The sequence below is a fragment of the Diceros bicornis genome, chromosome 21 (genome assembly GCF_020826845.1).
Source record: "Diceros bicornis minor isolate mBicDic1 chromosome 21, mDicBic1.mat.cur, whole genome shotgun sequence".
NCBI lineage: Eukaryota > Metazoa > Chordata > Mammalia > Perissodactyla > Rhinocerotidae > Diceros > Diceros bicornis.
In genome coordinates this window covers 35,213,666-35,233,872 of record NC_080760.1, presented here as the reverse complement: position 1 = coordinate 35,233,872, position 20,207 = coordinate 35,213,666, and positions in this window count along the sequence as shown.

The following is a 20,207-nucleotide window of genomic DNA, read 5'->3' as shown; positions in this document are numbered from 1 at the left end:
AGAATGAGAAGCTCAGATCCATCCTTCTCTCTTCAATATTGAGACAGAATATGTTCAGAGAGGCTTACAGTTTTTTAAAATCACTTTCCAAATTATATAAGCTATCCATGAATATATATATATATATACACACACACACACATATAATAATGATTCAAACAGTATAGACAAGAAAAAAATGTTCCTTCTTCCTTCCCCAATTCAATTCCCTTCCTTTTCCTAGAAGTATATTCTTTTTAGCTTTTTGTATGTGTGTCTGTGTGTGTGTGTGTGTGTGTATACACGTATATATATGTGTATACAGTTTTTTATTGTAGGATATGAGATAAGATATTTTGATCTTATTGAATATACATCTACCTTGTTCTTTTTTGATGATTTTAAGTTCTTCAGTGCACATGTAACAGTTTTTTGATAAGATTTTATTTTTTATCTCTTTTTTGCTCTAGTGATTTGAAAGTTATATGCCCTATTTCAAACTCTCAGGTTGTTATTCTTAGTTTTACAGTATGTATATATACAGGATATGAAATTTATTATTGTCTAGAGCTCATCTGTATATATGGACTCCCCTCAAAAAGAGAAAAATTGACTTACCTTCATCCCTTCAGTACATGTTGATACCACATTGATTTAATCTGAGAATTTTTAAGATTCTGAATTTATTTGTTCTTCCAGTATTTTCTCTTTGTCTTTGGTGTCCTGCAGTTTGAATATATTATGCCTACTTATGGGTCTTTTCTATGTTTGTCCTGCTTGGTGTTTCCTAAGCTTCCCGGATCTATGGTTTGGTGTCATTAATTTTGGAAAGCTCTTGAGCATTAGTACTTTAAATATCGCTTCCACTTCATTCTCTTTTTCTTCCCCTTCTAATATTCCAATTATGTAATTATGTTATACCTTTTGATATGTATTGTCCCACAGTTTTGGATGTTCTAGTCTGTTTTGTTCATTCTTTTCTTTTTGTATTTCAATTTGGGAAATTTCTATTGACCTATTTTTAGGTTCACTGATCCTTTCCTCAGCCGTGTCCAGTCTGCCAATGAGCCCATCAAAGGCATTCTTCACTTCTGTTACTTTGTTCTTGATTGCTAGCATTTCCATTTGATTCTTAGAACGTCCATCTCTCTGCTTACATTACCTATCTGTTCTTGTATGTTGTCCACTTTTTTCATTAGAGCCCTTAACATATTACAGTTATTTAAAATTCTCTGTATGATGATTGAATATCTGTGTCTTATCCAAGTCTGGTTCTGATGATTGCTTTATCTCTTCAGACTGATTTTTTCTTGCCTTTGGTATGCCTTGTAATTTTCTGTTGAAAGTCAGACATACTCTGTTGGGTAGTAGGAACAGAGGTAAACAGGCCATTAGTATGAGGACTTATGTAAATTTGGCTAGAAGTTGGGTTATGTTTAATATTTGTTGTAACTATAGGTATCAGAGGCTTCACATTCCTCTAGTGTCCTTCTTGTCATGTCCCCTCTTGACTTGGGGTTTTCCTATGCATCCTCCCCAGAAAGAGTCTGAGTCTTGCAGCTCTTTTCGCTATAATCTACAATTATTATACTGGAGCCCTGCTGGTGTGGTGATAAGGTGTGAAAGGAGGAGGAGCTTTCTATAATCTTACAGTTAGATGTTGGTCTTTTAGTGTGTCTGTGTCTTAAGGCAGTGACCTTCACAAGTGCTTCTCCAGTAGTATTGCTTTCCCTCTCCTGTCTCCTACTCCTTTCCCTGGCCGCCTCATTTCCAGTCTATTTCCTTGAAGTCTGACCCTTATTGACTATGTTTTTCTTGCTTAGGTAAGACAAGACGGATGGAGGGGGCTAGAGTGGGAAAGAATTCACTATTCTCAGCTGGGATAAGTTTTCAGAATAGGTCTCTGGCAAAGACCTTTCTCCTGGAGAGTAGGCCTTCATTATGGAGAAGGCTTCACGCTCATGATAGTCCACAGCCAGCCTCCAATGGTGTGGCAAAATTACCATTTAAGTATTCCTACTAGTTTGTGGCTCCAGAGCTTCTGCTCCAGGCGAGTGGATCTCAGCTCTGGACACATCATCTCTCCAGATTTTGAGATGATGATTTGCCATGTGACTGTGGTTCTCTGGTGGGTCTAAGAAAATTTGTTGATTTTTTTTTTAGTTTGTTCAGATTTTTCTTGTTATAAGGGCAGGAGTGCTGACTTCTAAGCTCTACCTGTTGGAGCTGAAACCAGAGCACTACTTATTCTTAACAAAACGTTTTACTGTTTTTATTTTTTTGCTTATCAATGCTTCTGATAAGATACAGCTTTTAAGTTTTCAGAAAGCTTTGCTGAAATATAACTTGAATAAACTTTTCAGATAGCGTTTGGGGTGATAAATGTCCTTAGTCCAGGTGTGTCTACATCTGTCTTTATTGTGCCATTCATATGAAGGATAGTTGGTTTGGGCATAAAATTCAAAGCTCGTACTCTTTTTTTCTCAGCATTTTGAAGATAGTGCTTAAACGTTTTCTTGAACCAGATTTTTAAATAAAGAGTCTCTTATCAATCTTTCTTGTTCCTTTGTAAGTTTTTTTTCTCTCTGGAAGCTTTTAGAATTTTCTCTTTATACGTGGAGTTCTAAAGTTCCACTCAGACTATATCTAAGTGTGAGCCTTGTTTTTTCCCACTCTCCAGGAACAGTTCCGTAAGCAGTCTCACTTTTCTTTCAGACATTGGATGAGGTACACTCCTCTCTTCCCCTATTTATTTTCTTTTTTTAAATTAAGGTGAAATTCACATAAGATAAAATTAACCATTCTAAATTGTACAATTCAGTGCCATTTAGTTGATTCACTATATTGTGCATCCACTCCTTCTATCTAGGTCCAAAACTTTTTCACTACTGCCAAAGAAAATCCAATACCCATTAGGCAGTCCCTAATAAATAATAAACTAATAATAAACTAATAAAATTTAGTTTTATATAGTAAAACTATAGTTTTACATCTATATTTCTGTAATTAAGTAATATACTTATAACATTTATTTTAAAAACGGAATACCTACTGGAATTGTAGTCATTTATGAGAGCCATATTTTGAAAGGCTCAATAACCAAATGATATCTTTAAACAGGATAATGATCAGTGAGAAGAGGGTTACATACTTAAAACAGTAGAATTGTGTCTTACTTCATTTGGGCTGCTATAATAAAAATGCCATAAACTGGGTGGCTTATAAACAACAAACATTTATTTCTCACAGTTCTGGAGGCTGGGAAGTCCAAGATCATGGTGCTGGCAGATTTGTTGTCAAATGGGAACCCACTTCCACATAGGTAGCATTCTCTCAACGTGTCCTCATAGGGTGGAAGGGGCAAGAAAGTTTCTTGGACCACTTTTATAAGGGCACTAATCCCTAATAAGGGCTCCACCCTCAAGACCTAATCACCTCCCAAAGGCCCCACTTGTCAATGTCATCACTTTGGGGATTGCAATTTCAACATATGAACTTGGGGGCAACATAAACATTCAATCTATAACACATGGGGTTTTATAACCATCATTAAGGAAATGAAAAGGCAAGCCACAGCCTGGGAGAAAATATTGACAATACATATAGCTGACAAAGGATTGGCATCTAGGGCAAATAAAGAACATTTACAACCCAATTATAAATTGCAAATCTTAATTTTTTTAAATGGGCAAAAAATTTGGCCAGACACTCATGAAAAAAAGATATTTGAATGGCAAATAGGCACATGAAAAGAGGCTCAACGTCATCAGATAAATGCAAATTAGAACCCCTACCAAAGAGAGATGTCCCTACCAACCGTTAGAATAGCTAAAATTAAAAATACGATGACTCCAAGTGATGACAAGAATTTGAAGTAACTGGAACTTGCATACATGTCTGGTGGAAGTGTAAAATCATAGTCACTTTGGAAGACAGTTCAGTGGTGTCTTATAAAGTTAAACATATATTTAATCATATGACCAGCAATTGTACTTCTAGGGATTTACCTAAGAGAAGTGAAAACATATGACCCCACAATGACTTTTACATGAATTTTCACATCAGCAATTTTTCATAATAATAAAAAAGCTAGAAACAACCCAGATATCCAATAGCGAATGAGAAGATAAATATTGTGGAACATCTATACTATGTATGGAATACGACTCAGAAATAAAAAGGAGCAAATTACTAATACACAAAACAACAATGAATCTCAAAACCATAATGCTGAATGAAAGAGTCCAGACATGAAAGAGTACTTACTTTAAAATTTCTTATACATAAAGGTCTACAGAAAGCAATTCTAATCTTTATAGATTAGATGGAAAACAGGTAAATGGCTCCCTGGAGCCAGAGTGGGTAGATTGACAGAGATCAGTCATGAGGAAACTTTCTTGGGTGATGTCTATGTTCTACATCTGGATTCTGATGATGGTTACATGAGTGCAGACATTTATAAAAACTCATTCACCTGTACACTCAAATGTATGCATTTTATTGTACGTACATTATACTTCAATAAAGCTGATTCAAAATAAAAACAACACCCTTGGAACAAACAAAATGCAAATGCTTACCTTGGAAGAGATGGTAGTTTTTAGGAAAAAATTGGTTTTCTCCAATGTTTGACAGACTGCCATGTGTGGGATAAGTATTCAACTGGTTCATCTATATAAGATGATAAGTAAGAATAAGAATGATCTTGGGAGAATGTAAGTAAAATGTCTTGAAAACTGGAAGTTTTTTAGTTTGATATTTGAGAACTTTCCAAATTTCATGATTTTATAAAATGTTGAAGTCCTCTAATATTTGAGGAGTTTTGATATCATATTAATTTAGTATAATTAATCTTGTTCCAAATTTCTTGGATAAAATTGATGTTTTGTGATTTCCCTTGAAATATTTGAATTATGAAACCAGAAATTAGAATTCTCTTCAAGTATGCGTTAGAACGGGAAAAGTGATGTACTGGGTTCTATCCCTGGCTCTATGTTACCTAGATTTATGAACTTGATATGAGTTGCCTCCATGCGACTCTATTTTGTAATGTGTAAAATCAAAGTGCGGCAAAGTGTGGGTTAAGTTTTTTAGGTCACTCCAGTTCTTAAATCCCTCTATAAATTGCCCTAACTAGAGACTGGGATTTTATGTTTGGCTCTAGAAGGATTTGTGAAACCATAAGAGGGCAGCATTCCATTTACACAATTTCTTACACAATTTCCTGTAAGTGCTCAGTACACTAAAATTACAGGACTTTGAGACTGGCATAGTATTTGCTAGTATTAACCCCCTTAGGACCATGTTAAGAAAAGCAATGTGTCTATTTTAAGTATGAATACATAAATTTATCACAACTGGAGTCAAAGAAGAGTAATGTTGCTATTTCTCTGGCTCTCAGGCCTGCATTTATTTAAATTGAGGAGACTATTCATGACTCTCATCAGTACTGTGACATATTAAAACACACTCGTCAACCCAACTAAGTGGGGACACTCTAGGGCTAGGATGTAGATTAATAAAGAGATATTTTTCTCTGGATTATGTGTAAACTGCAATGTATTTAGTTGCAACTACATGTTCAAAATTAATGTCAATGTCCCACATCAAAATCACATTTCAGTAACAAGAGGTGAAGTGGGAAAATAAAAAAGGATAGAGTCATCTGTGGACAAGAATTTACTTAGATCTTATTTGGTGCTCAACACATTTTTAAAGGACTGGAATGCTTAGAAACTACTAGTAAGGCATTTATGATCATTTAAAGAAACTGGACATATAGTCCTTAAACAACAAAGCATAATTGATGCAAGATAGACTCTCTCACAATGAGAGGGATTCCAATTTTTTTAAACAGTGTCCCAATAGTTAGCAATTTTATTTGCCTTTAAGCCCATCCTCTGACAAGGACCAAAGGCCATGGACTCTTGCTCAGTTCAAGGTTACAATAACAAATTCTTGGTTTATGGAACTAAGCACCCTTTCATCTCCCTTTTGTCCTTAACACTGGTTCATCCTCTCTTGGTCATTCATCTCAACCTGGGAATGTCCCCTTTTCTCTCTCCTTGGAATTCAGTTCATCCTTCCTCTATACAATGTTGAAGCATCTTATTTGTCTCTTAGGAAATCACCCCCATCTTCCACAGTTAGAGGAAAGGAGTGTTTAATAGTTTGGAAAAGAAAGATCCAAGTACCGGGAAATCTAGGAAACTTGACCAGTTACCGGTTATGTCCATGCCCCAAGGACAATCTCTCACCCTTTTGGCTTACTAGGAATGTCTGAAGAATTCATTTGACTTGCTTCAAATCACTGTCTTCATTACACTCATTAAAGTGTATAGTGTCTCACAATAATGGAGTGCATATGAGCAAACGAACAACACAATGAATCATAATGGCTGTTCTTTGAAAAGAGCATTTACACCAGAAATAGAGGACTTGCTCAGGCAAAATTATCCATGAGATGATGTGGTACAATTTACAAGGGGAGGGAATTTAGAAATGCTGTATAAGCTCGCACCTTGCTGCAAGAGTGGAACAAAGCAGTGCCTAAAAATGAAAAAATGCCATTTGAGTACAAATGCTTTTCTAATTATACTCTGACTCCATTTTAATATTTAAAATCTATGCTGATGTAGTGTTCAGATGTTAATAAAATGTAAATTGCTTTTATCCTGACCTTCTATTTTATTGTTTCTCCTCAGCTTTTATTACAGAATTGTTATTGCTATGGAAATGTTAACTTCCTGTTTGTATTTCTGGAACCCTGAAGGGCATGGAAGTTGGCCAGGTTAGGCTTTATTAGGTAGCTGCTGAGAGAAAAATGTCTGTAGCATTTTTATTTTCTTTTGCTGCAGTTCACTAAATGAAAATCTGTCTATTAAAAGTAAACTTTGAGGTCAATGCCACAGAAATGTCTCCCTTTTATCCCCAGCAGCAAATTATAAACCTTAAGCTCATTTAGGCTAATTTTGAAGATCTGCAATTGCTGCATCTAGACTTGAATCTTGAATCTAACCGTTCTCAAAATGTATATGCCTCTCTGGACCAGATGACAGCAATGGATAAGATTGGATAACTTTTCCAGATGTGTTTCCTCATGGCTGCCATCCATGTTGGAGGGAGGAAGATGACAGTGAAGAGTTCAGTTCTTGGCTTTTCCAGGTTCATAAAATGATTCTGTGAGTTTACCTAATTTGAGCTCTAATGCTACCTTATAGACAGGAATGTCTACTAATTACTAAGGGAGATACTGAGAACAGTGAGAATGAACAACTCTAGTGATCAGAATGCACATGCCCAATAGCCCTCTATGCACAGTCTTTCCTGGGAACAAGGCAATTAGAAAACTGAGTTAGTGATAGGAAGTTGCTTGGTGAGATAAAGCAGTAAGGGGAACTGAATGTCCTTGAAGGAATTCTCATCTTAATTAAAAGAAGATACACCTCTCTCTAGTGATAAGAACATAGTACTTTGGTCTACTCTTTGGGATGATTACAGGATAGTTATTAGAAGAAATTTGTACTCTCTTTTTCCTCCTTCTGTAGGGCTTGCATTTTTCCTAATAAAATTCCCCTCTATTTTACCAAATAGGTCTTGAACAAAATAGACAGTCTTTGTTACCTGGAGCTTTAATTTTAGTGGTGAAAAACAGACAATTAAATGTGGTGTATAATATTTTATGTGGTTGAAAAAATAATGTCGAGAATAAAAATAAAGAAGGATAAGGACCAGAAAGCAATGAAGGAATTGCTGTTTTAGATAGCATGGTCCAGAAAGACTTCTCTTAAAAAGTGACGTGGGAGCAAAAGCCTGAATTAAGAGAAGCCTGAATTATATGTCTGAGACAAGAGGGCCCCAGGCAGAGTCAATCACAGTGCAAAAGTCCTGAAATGGGACAGTGCTGGATGAGTTCGAGGAACCGGAAGGAAGTCAGTACGTCTGGACCAGAGTGAGTACAGGGAGAGTGGCTTAAGATGAGACGTGGATGGTGCAAGGCCACAGTGAAGAATTTGGCATCTATTATGAGTTGTATAGGAAACACCTGGAGGTTTTGGAATAGAGGTATGACATGACGTGATTTGTGCTTTAAAGTATCTTTCTGACCACTGCATGAAAAATAAACTGTAGGAGAATGTAGCAGGCAACTTCTCAGATGGCACTCAATAATTCCTGCCTCTTGGTATTCATGATCTGGTGTAATTCCTACCCCTTGAGTGTGGACAGGATCTGTGGCTTACTTTTAACTAATAGAATATGGTAAAGATGAAGGGATATTGCTTCTGTGATTAGATTATACGAAATTGTAGCTTCCATATGGCTTGCAAACTCTCTCTATTGCTGTCTTGACTTACACACTGTGATGAAGCAATAAACCACATTGGAGAAGCCCACATGGCAAAGAAGGGTGGATGAGGATGGTCTCTGGCCAACCACCACCAAGGGACGCACATACTCAGTCTAACAGCCATTGAGGAACTGAACCTTATCTACAATCATGTGAGCTCAGAAGTGAATCTTTCCCCAGCCATACTTTCAGATGAGACCTTAACCCCAGATCACACTTTGATTGCAGTCTTATTGGATTTCCTAAAACAGATAAGCTGTGCCTAGACTCCTGACCGACTGAAACTATTAGATAATACATGTATCTTGCTTTGAGCCACTAAATGTTTTGGTGATTTGTTATCCATCAGTAGGTAACTAATACAGGGGATAAGGGTAGAAGCTGGGAGAAAAGTTAGGAAGCTAGAGCTGTAACCCAGGTGAGAGGCATCGGTAACCTGGAGTATGGCTTCACGAGTGACTATGCTGGGAAGTGGATGGATTCTGAAGGCAGAGCTCATAGTTTTGTTGATGTATTGAATGTGGACAATGAGAGAAAGAGAGGAGTCAAGGACAGTGCCAAGATTTTCAGCTGGAGCAATTCAAGTTACTATTTACTGAACTACGGAAGACTGGAAGAAAAGAGGATTTATTTTGTCTTTTTTTTTTACCTTTTTGAGAGACGAAGAGGATACATGTTGAAAATTGGAGTTCTATCTTGGATTTGCCAAGTTTGAGATGCCTATTAGATATTTTCAAGTAGATACTAAATCTAGACTTCAGGGGAAAGGCCCAATTGGGTACACAGATTTGGATATCACATGACATATCCTCACATTCTGCTTGGGAAATAGTAAGAGCAGATACCCTGGGCCCTAAAGGGCGAAAAAGAAAGAAAGGTGTGGAAGTCGCACTTTACTTGACTCTCTCAGGGCTAAGAATTGAGTAAAACCAGGAGAAGCTACAAAGAAGCCCTCAAATTTCACTAATGAGTCTCTGGTTCCTTCCAGTTTGTGGCTGGGCTGGGTGGGAAATAAATATAACCAAATAAATGAATGGCAGAATCAAAAATATGGTTCATAGTTTTTTCTACTCGAGAAAATATGACTGCCAAAGGGTAAATGAAAAATTTCAAATCACCAACCAGGTGCCACTTTGTGAAGAGAGAGTAGGAGGAAGACACATAAATGGTATTAGCAACAAACCAATACATTCAGTTTGACCAATACTTGAGCTAATAAGAGGATGAGCTGTGAGTACGGGTGGGAGGCAGTAAAGTAGGAATCAATTCTAAGATAATAGAGGTTGGAAGTCTAGTTTCAGATGGGGGAGTATGGGACAAAAATATTTCAAAGCTCCTGATGCAACCCCCTTTGAGAATTTATATTGTAACATGTGGGTGACACGCTCGTGTTTCCTTACTGAATAAGGCACCAAGAGCTTCCCCGGAGATGTTGCATTTCTCTGACAGAAGTCACTAGGAGATGAGATGGGGGCAAATATATATGAAATTATTTCAGAGCAACTTACGAAATATATTCTGTTTCATAAAGCAATATTTCATGATCTTTAGCATATTAAGAAATTGTGTATGGTTTCCATGTCACTTTAAAGGAATGTTGTGTGGTCCTTTCAATACCTCAGATCAATTCCAGCATTTTTGTTTACTTTCACATGGATTCCTGAGGTATCTCACACATAGACCTCCATCTTCAGGAATGTCTTATGGGCATACATTAACTCATTTAATTCTTATAATAACTCCATTGGGCAAAATCTATTTTGTAAAAGATGAAATTGAAGTACAAAGAGATTAAGTAAGATGTTTCGGATTAGCTATTTAGCAAGTCATAGAACTGAGATTTTTAATCCAGAAAATCTGACTCTACTGCTCTCACTACATTATTGTAATGGACTGAATGTTTGTGTCCCCCCAAAATTCATATGTTGAAGTCCTAACCCCCAGTGTGATGGCATTAGGAGGTGAAGCCTTTGGGAGGTCATTAGGTTTAGATGAGGTCATGAGGCTAGAACTGATATGATGTGATTAGTGCCCTTATAAGAAGAGGAGGAGAACCAGAGCTTGCTCTCTCTGCCATGTGAGGACACAGCAAAAAAGTGGCCATTTGCAAATGAAGAAGAGAGCTCTCACCAGAACCCAACTCTGATGGCACCTTCGTCTTGGAATTCTAGTCTCCACAACCATGAGAAATAAAGTCCTGTTGTTTAAGCTACCCAGTCTATGGTATTTTATTATGGTAGGTAGCCCAAGTAAACTAAGACAATTACATTTTACTACCTCTGCAGTTCAGCTAGGCTGTTTTTTGAGATTAAGCTCTATTAAAAATTACTTAGCATGTCCACATCACCAGATCCCAACAGTTTTCTTATATACGGAAAATCAAGTTAAAATTACTACCAAAGGGACTCTTGAAAGAGAAAAAAGGTCCTAAAAGGACACTGTGCAATTGAGGACTTTGGTTTGGTGATGGGTAAGGAAATTGATGTTGACAGCCATAATCTACCTAGGGTACATTTTCCTAGTACCATTTGGAGCTACCTGTTGCGTCACTCAGGGTCCTATCAGGAAATTAGGCTAAATTGAGGGAGGTTTAATAAGGCTTAATTTACAAGGGTGTATGGTACCCTGAGAGTGTTACGACTTCTAGGCCCCCTAAAATGAGGAGATGGCATGATTAATGGAACTCAGAAGAAAATGGTAATACCTTGAGACAAGCAGTAACCTTCAGTAGAGAAACTGAGCCATCCAGAAGTGACTCTGCAAGGAGGGATGTAGTCCATGCAGATCAGCATCCCTGGGATGGAGGTGGGGTTTGTGGGTGAGGGACGGAAAGATGGCAGGTACACCTTTTCTCTTTTTGATTGCCTGTCTGAGACCCTACCATGATTAAAATGTAGTGTGCCAGTCTTAAAGAATAAGGGGGCAACCCTCAACCTAACATTTGCACAACTCCTCCTTCCTCAATGAAGCCTCAACATGCCTAGGGTTGACTTTAGATCAAGGTGTTTCTAAAGTAGAAACTCTGTCCAGTAGACAGAGACATTGCTAACCTGGCTTGGTCTTTGGCTACTACAACGTCAGAATCCACCAAATCTCAAACAAAAAGCAAAGACTATAAAGACAAGGGGCTCTGGGTCCAATGACATGGGTATAAGGCACACCTATGACAAGTACTATCTTTGTGATCATTGATCGAGCTGCTTGATCTGTTTGAGCCTCAGTTTCTTTATCTATGATGTGAGCATAATAGTACTTGCTCATAAAGTTATTAGGAGGATAAAAAATATGATGTATGTGAAAGACATTGTACGATGCAAAAAGCCACAATGCTTTCTATGATCTCCCAGAGATATAAGAGCAAGTGCTTAGTCATACCTGCTTTAAAAGGAAAAAGAAAAAAGCACAAACATATATTGAGGGTCCAGTATGCCCCAGACACTGCTAAATGCTTAACATATATTATCTCATTTAATTCTTTGAATGCCATCTATAAAATAGATCTTAGTATTATCATTTTCTGGGTAAGAAAACTGAGGCTCAGAGAGATCAAACAATTCACTCTAGATCACATATTTTGTAAGTGGCAAGGCCAGGATTTGTACTGAAGCAGCATGAATCCCAAGCCAATGTGTTTTTGTCCCCGCATCATCAATCCTGCTTAATGCTACACCAAGAACACAGAAAAGCTGTATGTTTCATTTCAGAGTTTTCCTGGGCATGAAGAAGAAGCTGCTCACCAACTCCCTGAGAGTCCTTCCCTCTCCTTTTCTGAGGTGCCGAGAAGAGAACCTGGAATCCCCAGAGCACTCTGCTCGGTAGCAACCAGGCCTGGGGCATCTCTGCCTAGCCCAAGTTGTGCACTGCTGGATTCAATATGAAAGGATGCTCTGCCCTGATTTTCAAAGTCTAACACCACCAACACTCCTTCTCATGTGGGAGCAGGCAGAATTGCAACAGGGACCTCTGCCTTCCCACCTCAGGGGAATGAGGCCCCACATCACAGAGCTCAGGTCCTCTGCCAGGAACCCAGCGAGGATCGTCACCATGCTTCACCAAATGCCATTGGTTTCCAGAAAGAGAGTGAAGTAAATAGTCTTTGATTTGTTGCTTCTCAGCTTCTTCAGAAAGTTGTCCTCAGGCTGTTTGAAGAGTTTTGGCCCACCTAGCTTCATAGCCTTTCTCCTCCTGCAGGGATGTGAAACTTTTCTGATTGCTATCCTCAGTTGTGGAATGGTAGCAGGCTCAGCATAACTGTGAACTCCATGAAGTCAGGGACTCTATCTGCCCCCTCAGCATGGAATTCACCGTGTGTGGCATATAGATGATGATCAGTAAGCTTTGGTTAAATGAGTAAATTAATCACCCCTCTGACCTCATCGCTCCTCCAAATTGGTAGATTACTGTGTGTTAAGTGTTTTGCATGCACTTCCAGGAAGGCTACCTTATGTGGTCAACGTAAACAGCCCCAAAACACACCAGTGGCTTAAAATGACAAAGGTTTATTTCAGGTCAGCTGGGGGCTCAGCACCACATCACCCTCACTCTGGGACCCTGGTGGATGGAGAGGCCACCATCTTGAACACTGATGTTTCTGAAGCAGACAATGAGATGGTGAATCTAACACTGGCTCTTAAAGGTTTCCTCCCAGAAGTGACAGACATCAGTTCTGCTCATATTTCATTAGCCAAAGTCAGTCGCTTGGCCACTACTCTCCAAAATGGATGATAAAGTTCAATCTTACCTAGAGGGAGGAGAGAACCAGAGTATTTGTGAACGTTTTCATGACTATAATCCACATATTAGTTTATTTAAAGCTTATAATTCAGCCAGAATGTAGACACTATTATTGGTCCCACTTTCTAGTTAAGGATCTTGAGGCTTAGAGTAGTTAGCTGAGTTGATCAAGAAAATTAAATAGTGGGGCCTGGATTCAACTTCAATTACTTAACCAATTCATTGAACTTTGCTGTCATTGGAGTCTGGCAAGCTCTGTAAGAGGAGACATTGTGAAGTCCCAAGGGTGTCTAGAACAAGATTCATCAAGGATCTCTGCTTGAAATCATTAGTCAAACCTCATAGACTTGTCCCATACAAGTTGTGCCTTTGCTTTCTGACTTATCCTTTCTCTTTGTTAGAAGAACTTGCTGGTCCTTAAGCAGAATGATAGCTACTTATTTAAGGAATTATACACCTGCAGTCACCCCTTCCAGGATTATTTTTCAGAAGTTATCCAGTAAAGGTAATTTTCTTATTTGCTGACGGTAGATAATATTCATTGAAATTACTATGAAATTCATGTTTATAACAAAACTATTCTTTCCATAACAAATTCTAGCGGCTCAGACATCAGAAGATTGCAAATTCAGTCTGTGGCTCACATTTTTCTTTCCATGTAGATGGAGAAAAATATTTCCCAAATGCTGAGGTTAGGCTGTGGTCTTAGCTTGTTAGGGATGAAACATCAGTTGGCTAATGACCTGCAGACTATTTCTGTGGAATAAAATGAACTTGCTAAAAATAAATCGTTGGTCTAAAACACCATCACAAACTTTAGAGGGACCAGAGGATGCTATCAACTGACTATTTAGATAATTTACTAAAGTGGGTATAATAGTGACAGAAACCCACTCTAGCCAACTTGCATACATGAAGGAATTTATCATAAGGACCTGGGTGTTTCAAAAAATCAAAAGAAAAGCGAATTACTAAGCCTCTGGGAGGAATGGAAACAGTGCAGCTCTAGGGATCAAGTGTACCACCATCGGAATTCATCAACTCCAAATATGTTCCTTCTGGGGGGTCTCTCCACTTCAGATTCTCATTCCCAGGGTCCTGGGAGAAAGGTTCAGAAAGGCATAGCCTGGATCATATGCTTACTGCTAACAGTGCCTGGCAGATGTCAGTAGCTCAGTAAATTGTTGTTGAATGAGTGAATAAATGAATAACGAAGTTCTCTGGGCCTTTTTCACTCAATCAAAAATAAGATTGAATTTGATGATCTATGAGGTGTGTATTAGTTGTATATTTTTGCTGTAATGTATTATCACAAATTAGTGGCTTAAAAAACCCACAGATTTATTATCATATGGTTCTGGAGGTCACAAGTTCGAAATGAGTCTTATGGGGCTAAAATCAACGTCTCGTCAAGGCTGATTCCTTTCGGAGACTCCAGGAGAGAATCAGTTCCTTGCTTCTAACAGCTTCTAGAGGCTGCTAGCATTCCTTGGCTCATGGTCCCATCACTGCAATCTCTACTTACATTGTCACAATTCCTTCCACTGACCTTGATCCTCTTGCCTCCCTCTTATAAGGATCCTTGTGATTAGATTGAGCCCACATGACAATCCAGGATAATCTTCTCATCTCAAGGCCCTTAATTTAATCAGATCTGCAAAGTTCCTTTTACCTTGTAAGATTAACATATTCACAGGTTCTGGGTATTAGAATGTGGACATCTTTGGGGGATCGTTATTCGGCCCACCATAAGATTCCTTTCAATTCTAAAATTCTGGAATGCTCTCACTGCTGATGCTGATGCTAGGAACTGTGGAGAGTATCTGGTCCTATTGTCTGTGGAGCTTACAGTCTATTACAAACGAGGCTGGCAAAGCTGTCGTATGATAAATCAGAGTTGCTGAAAGAGAAGTTGTGTGTCAGGTGATTCCTGTCTGCTGAATGAACCAGAAAGATTTTTGTTACAACATTTCTACTAACTCCACCCCAGAATGGTATTACTATGAGAGGACACTGTCTAAAGAAGTCACTCACATGGGATTCACACATCCCCAGAAGCAAGACTGACTCAGGACCACGCTAGGAACAGCAGGAGACTCTCAAGCACTGAAAAGATGATTGTGTCTACTCCCATTTCTAATTAAAAAAAAAACAAAATTCTAAAGCACAAAATAAACATAAAGAGCTACAACAGGTATCTAATTTTATTTCTGTTGACTGCTGAATGCTTGTTTTGAAATATCTCTGTGGAATAATTTCATTTTAAGAATTGCCATTTTTTTCTTATGCCTTCTTGTTAGTAGACTAAATGCATTCTTAATCTTCTTATTGGATAAGGCAGCCCAAAATATTCCTGGTCTGCAGGAAATAACGCCATCCTTAATTATCCAAGCCAGTAATTTCTAGATGTCATTTTATGATACCTTAGGGTTTTACAAATGCTGTTAAAAGGGACTCTGGCATTCTCAATGCTAATATAATTATTTAAATTAAAATATGGACTCAACATTCATAATACCAAGGACCTAAAACAAAATCCAAGTATGGACCTCAGGGTTTTTTTTTTTGTGTGAGATCAGCTCTGAGCTAACACCTGTCAATCCTCCTCTTTTTTTGCTGAGGAAGACTGGCCCTGGGCTAACATCCGTGCCCATCTTCCTCCACTTTATATGGGACGCCGCCACAGCATGGCTTGCCAAGCAAAGCGTCGTGTGCACCCGGGATCCGAAGCAGCGCACCCCGTGCCACCGCAGTGGAGCACGCGCACTTAACCGCTTGTGCCACCGGGCCGGCCCCGGATCTCAGGTTTTTAAACATTCTATCTGTTAAATAAAATGCCTTTATTTACAATCATTCATATTTTCATTTTTTTATCAAACACACTATTTAACTTACAATCTGAGCCTCTGAGGAGCCTGAGATAATTACAGTTGACATTGAGCAACTGTTTTATGTCAGTCTATCAGCAAATACTTTATGTTTTTAATCTTACATGTGATACATATTTTAATCCCCAAATTACTGCAGGTGGTATTATTATATCCATTACACAGATGAGTAAACTGAGGCTTAGAGTGGCTACTTAATTTGATCCAGGTCACACAGTAGAGTAGAAATTTGAATCCAGGAAGTTAGTCTCTTAACCATTTACTATGCCAATTCCCAGTGTTACCACACTGGTTAGGTATCATAGTAGTCAGATGCAAGAACTGCCTATGCAGACTGTGTTTTTCTTTCTATTTCTTTTCTTTTTGTTTTTTTTCTTTACTGAGAATAAATTTATGATTTACAGCAGACTAATTGTTTGAACCAGACCTGTACATCAGAATAACTCAAAGAAGTGTTTCCAGGTATGTTTGCCAGGCCCAACACTAGAGATTTGGATTTGGCATGCCAAGGCAAGTAGACACCTGTGTGCAGGTAAAAACTCCTGGTGTAATTCTAGCATAGACTGCTGAGGAAGAACCACTGTACCAGGTCTTATTAGATACTGAAAAAAGTGGAGACATTGCATCATTACTTTCAAGGACTTGGAGAAATCAAGGAACTCCCAAATGGCATTAGAAAATTGACCAAGAAGAGCATATAACAACTCCAAAAAGCTTTTGAATCTAATCCAGGTGGGAAGAAAAATTTACAGCAGAAATGTGGTACCTGGCTTGACACATCATAGCAAACACTGTAACATTAGAAACGTTTAAAGAGGAGTCAGCCACCTATGGTCCTTTGTGGTCCCTTTTCCTGAGTTATGGCGTGCCTTTGCATTCATGAGAAGAAATGTTAGAGTGGAGTAGAGCAAACGAATAAAACTCCAGATGAAAACAACACTGAAAATACATTGTGGTTGGAGTTAAATAGCCCCAGTCATTTGAAAATGGAGCAATCTCATCCAAGAAAGAGCAGTGGGAAATAACTCCATACCTTTAGTTCATCTCTAATGCTTTCCATTTTCCAGACAAGCTTTCACAATTCTGCAAAAGGATTTAACAGGCTTATAAAGACATGGAGAGAAGTCATTTCAAAGGATCAGTGTGCTGCAACATGCTCAATCTGATTTTGAAGTATCTCTGCCTTGCTTCATATGAATTATTTAAAATAACCCACACCCCTCCAACACAATGACTCATGTCTTCTTTCAATCTGTATGTAATATTCTTTTTGTTGTTGTTTTTGTTATAGTCAGAAGACAAATTTTTGGCCTTCTGTTTTGTCTGTACTTGTGAAAGAAGCAAAGGAAGTTTAAAAAAAATGTTAACATCTGCTTATATATACAGGTGATTTTTAAAAATGGACTAATTGGTGCCCTCTTCTGCTTCCTTGTTGTGAGTTTCCCTGTGTAATCAACAGACACTAAGTACTTTGTTAGGACATACTAAATTTTTTCCATATCCCTGGGGCCATCTTATACTCTGTTTTTTTCATTAGAACCCCACACATGGTGTTTCCAGTAAACTTTCACTTCCTAGGATCTGGTCTTTTTCCATCGAACTCAGATTTTTCCCTGATTTGCTTTTAGATTATGTAACTGTTGCCAAATTAGACGTGGTTTTAAAAAAAAAAACGCCACCGCTACCTCTCCTGATGTTGAATTAGTATTTTAGTTTAGCCACCCAGTAGAAATATCAACAGTCACCCATTCAAGTGACAAACTTAAAATTTTTTCTTCCCGGCATAGCCTGGAAAGAACAACTGATTATACTATTCACTTGCTTGACCTGACATTGATTTTCCATTTCTATGACAATGATCCTACAATCAACAAATATCAATTGAATGCCTACAATTCAGAAAGCAAAAGATTGTGCCAGGGCCTGAGCAGGAGATCCATTAATAACTCCCCACTCCTTCTTTTCCTGTTTTGAAGACAGTGTTGGAGGCTTACCCAGCAACCACATCATTCACCACTTCCTCCCTTCACACATACACTTCCTCCCAGGAGACAGAATCTGCTGTCTAATATGGAGATTGAAAATGCCCAGTACATACTTTCCCAGCCTCCCTTGTGTTAGAGCATCAACACGTGGCCCAGCTATGGCCACTGGGACCTGAAGGGAAGTCTGCTGAGACTGGGGTGGGAAGGGGGGAAACATGGTTCTTCGTTTTGTTAAAAAGGATTTTGAGAAAAGTTGCACCTTTTAAGCCATTTTTTATATAGTTTAAAATACTATGCCAAGGCATTTGGCAGCCATCTTGCAATCATAGGGGGAGAAGCTTAAGAACAAAAACCCGTATTCTGATGAAGACAGAGCAGAAAAGTAGAAAGAGTTTGAGTCCTCAACGACATTTTGAGCCACCAAACTAAATCTGGAATTTCTCTGCCTCTGTACTTTATAATATGTGGAATAGTGATTGCACTTCTTATCAAATCTATCTTCAGTTGGGTAGTCTATATTTTGCAGTCGAAGGCATCTCAACTGATATACCTGATTAATTCTTCTTCTTACTTCAAAATTCAACTGAGACATCAATGCCCTACAATACTTGCCTCAATAGCATCTTTGACCCACCCCACAGCACCCTCACTCTCATCCCCACTCAGGTGGAGCAAAGCAACCCTTACTTTCAATTCCCACATTACCCTGGCATACAGAGGCTTATTTTCCTACAACCAACTTAGGTTCTCAAAGCTCCCTCTCACCCATTAGCTCACAAATCCAATGCAGCAATGTCTAGTTGATGTGACCACTTGCCCCATCTGTTGGTGGCAGATAGAGTTAATTGCCTTTACTAAGGGGGAAACTTTGCTCACATCTAGGAAAGACAGTGAAAATCTTTGAAAGTTCAGAAGCAGAGGAAATTCTCTGTTGCGTTATATTGAAGTCATCAATATATGTCTCCCCCTCAAGATCATAAGCACCTTAAATAAACGGATTGTTGTCTCTTTCTTTTCTTTCATCTTATTTCCTCCAGTGCCCTGCAGAAATTTTAGCAGCTTAGCACATAGTAGCTCTTCAATCACTGTCTGTTAAAATGGGCTGATAATTATAGAATTGAAATGTTAAAGCTCCATGACACCTTAGAGATTCTCTAATATAACCACCTGATTTTACAGGTAAAGGTCCTGAGATCTGGAGAGTTTACTAACTTCCCCAATTTGTAAAGTAGGGGCAAAGCTAGAGCTACCACCCAGGCTGACTGTCTCCTCATCCAGTGCTCTTTCTGTTCTTCCAGAAGGATGAATGCATTTGTAATCTAGGTGGACAGAAGGGGTATCTGCAAAAATATACCTAAAAGTGCACGCAGATACAATAAGTGCCACACATTGTTGCAATTGGGGAGAAAACGTTGCAGACTGGGATGGTCAAGATTGGCTATTGTATGTTTCCGGTGGCACAGTAGTCTGGATTCTAGGATTTATTGCCTTCACCCTTCTGATATCAGCTTGGAGAGGGCCTCCCTGACTTTGCAATCTAAATTCGGAAACCACATCCCATTTATTCTCTCCATAGCACCTTCAACGTTTTCACTTCTCCCAATTCCCAACTTAACAATGAACATTTATTTATGGATTTGTTTGTTTGTTTGTTTAATTTGCATCTCCTCCAGGTGGGCAAGGACCCCATCTATTTTATTTCTCACTCTACACCCAGCACCTCACTGAGCTACTGATACATAGTAGGTTCTCTGTATCTAATCAGTTATTAATTTATTCAACAACATTCCAAGTGAAAAGATGAAAAAGATAGATAAAAGCACCACCCTTGAGCTGGCCTAGTGGTGTAGTGGTTAAGTTCATGCACTCTGCTTTGGGGGTCCAGAGTTCACGGGTTCATATCCAGGGTGCAGACCTACACACCGCTCATCGAGCCATGCTCTGGCGGTGTCCCACATACAAAATAGAGAATGATTGGCACAGCTGTTAGCTCAGGGTTAAACTTCCTCAGCAAAAAGAGGAAGATTGGCAACAGATGTTAGCTCAGGGCCAATCTTCCTCAAAAAAAAAAAAAAAAGCCACACTCTCTAAGCTTATATTCTATTGGGGGAAGATAGATAATAAGCAGTATAACATAAGCAAAATACTGCCTATTTAAGGAATTTCAGATGCCATCAATTTGAAGATGCACTGTTACTTTTATGTTATAAACAAAGAAAAAGACATCACAAACTTTGCCATGCCATTAATGTTTTGATGGATCCTAACTTCAGA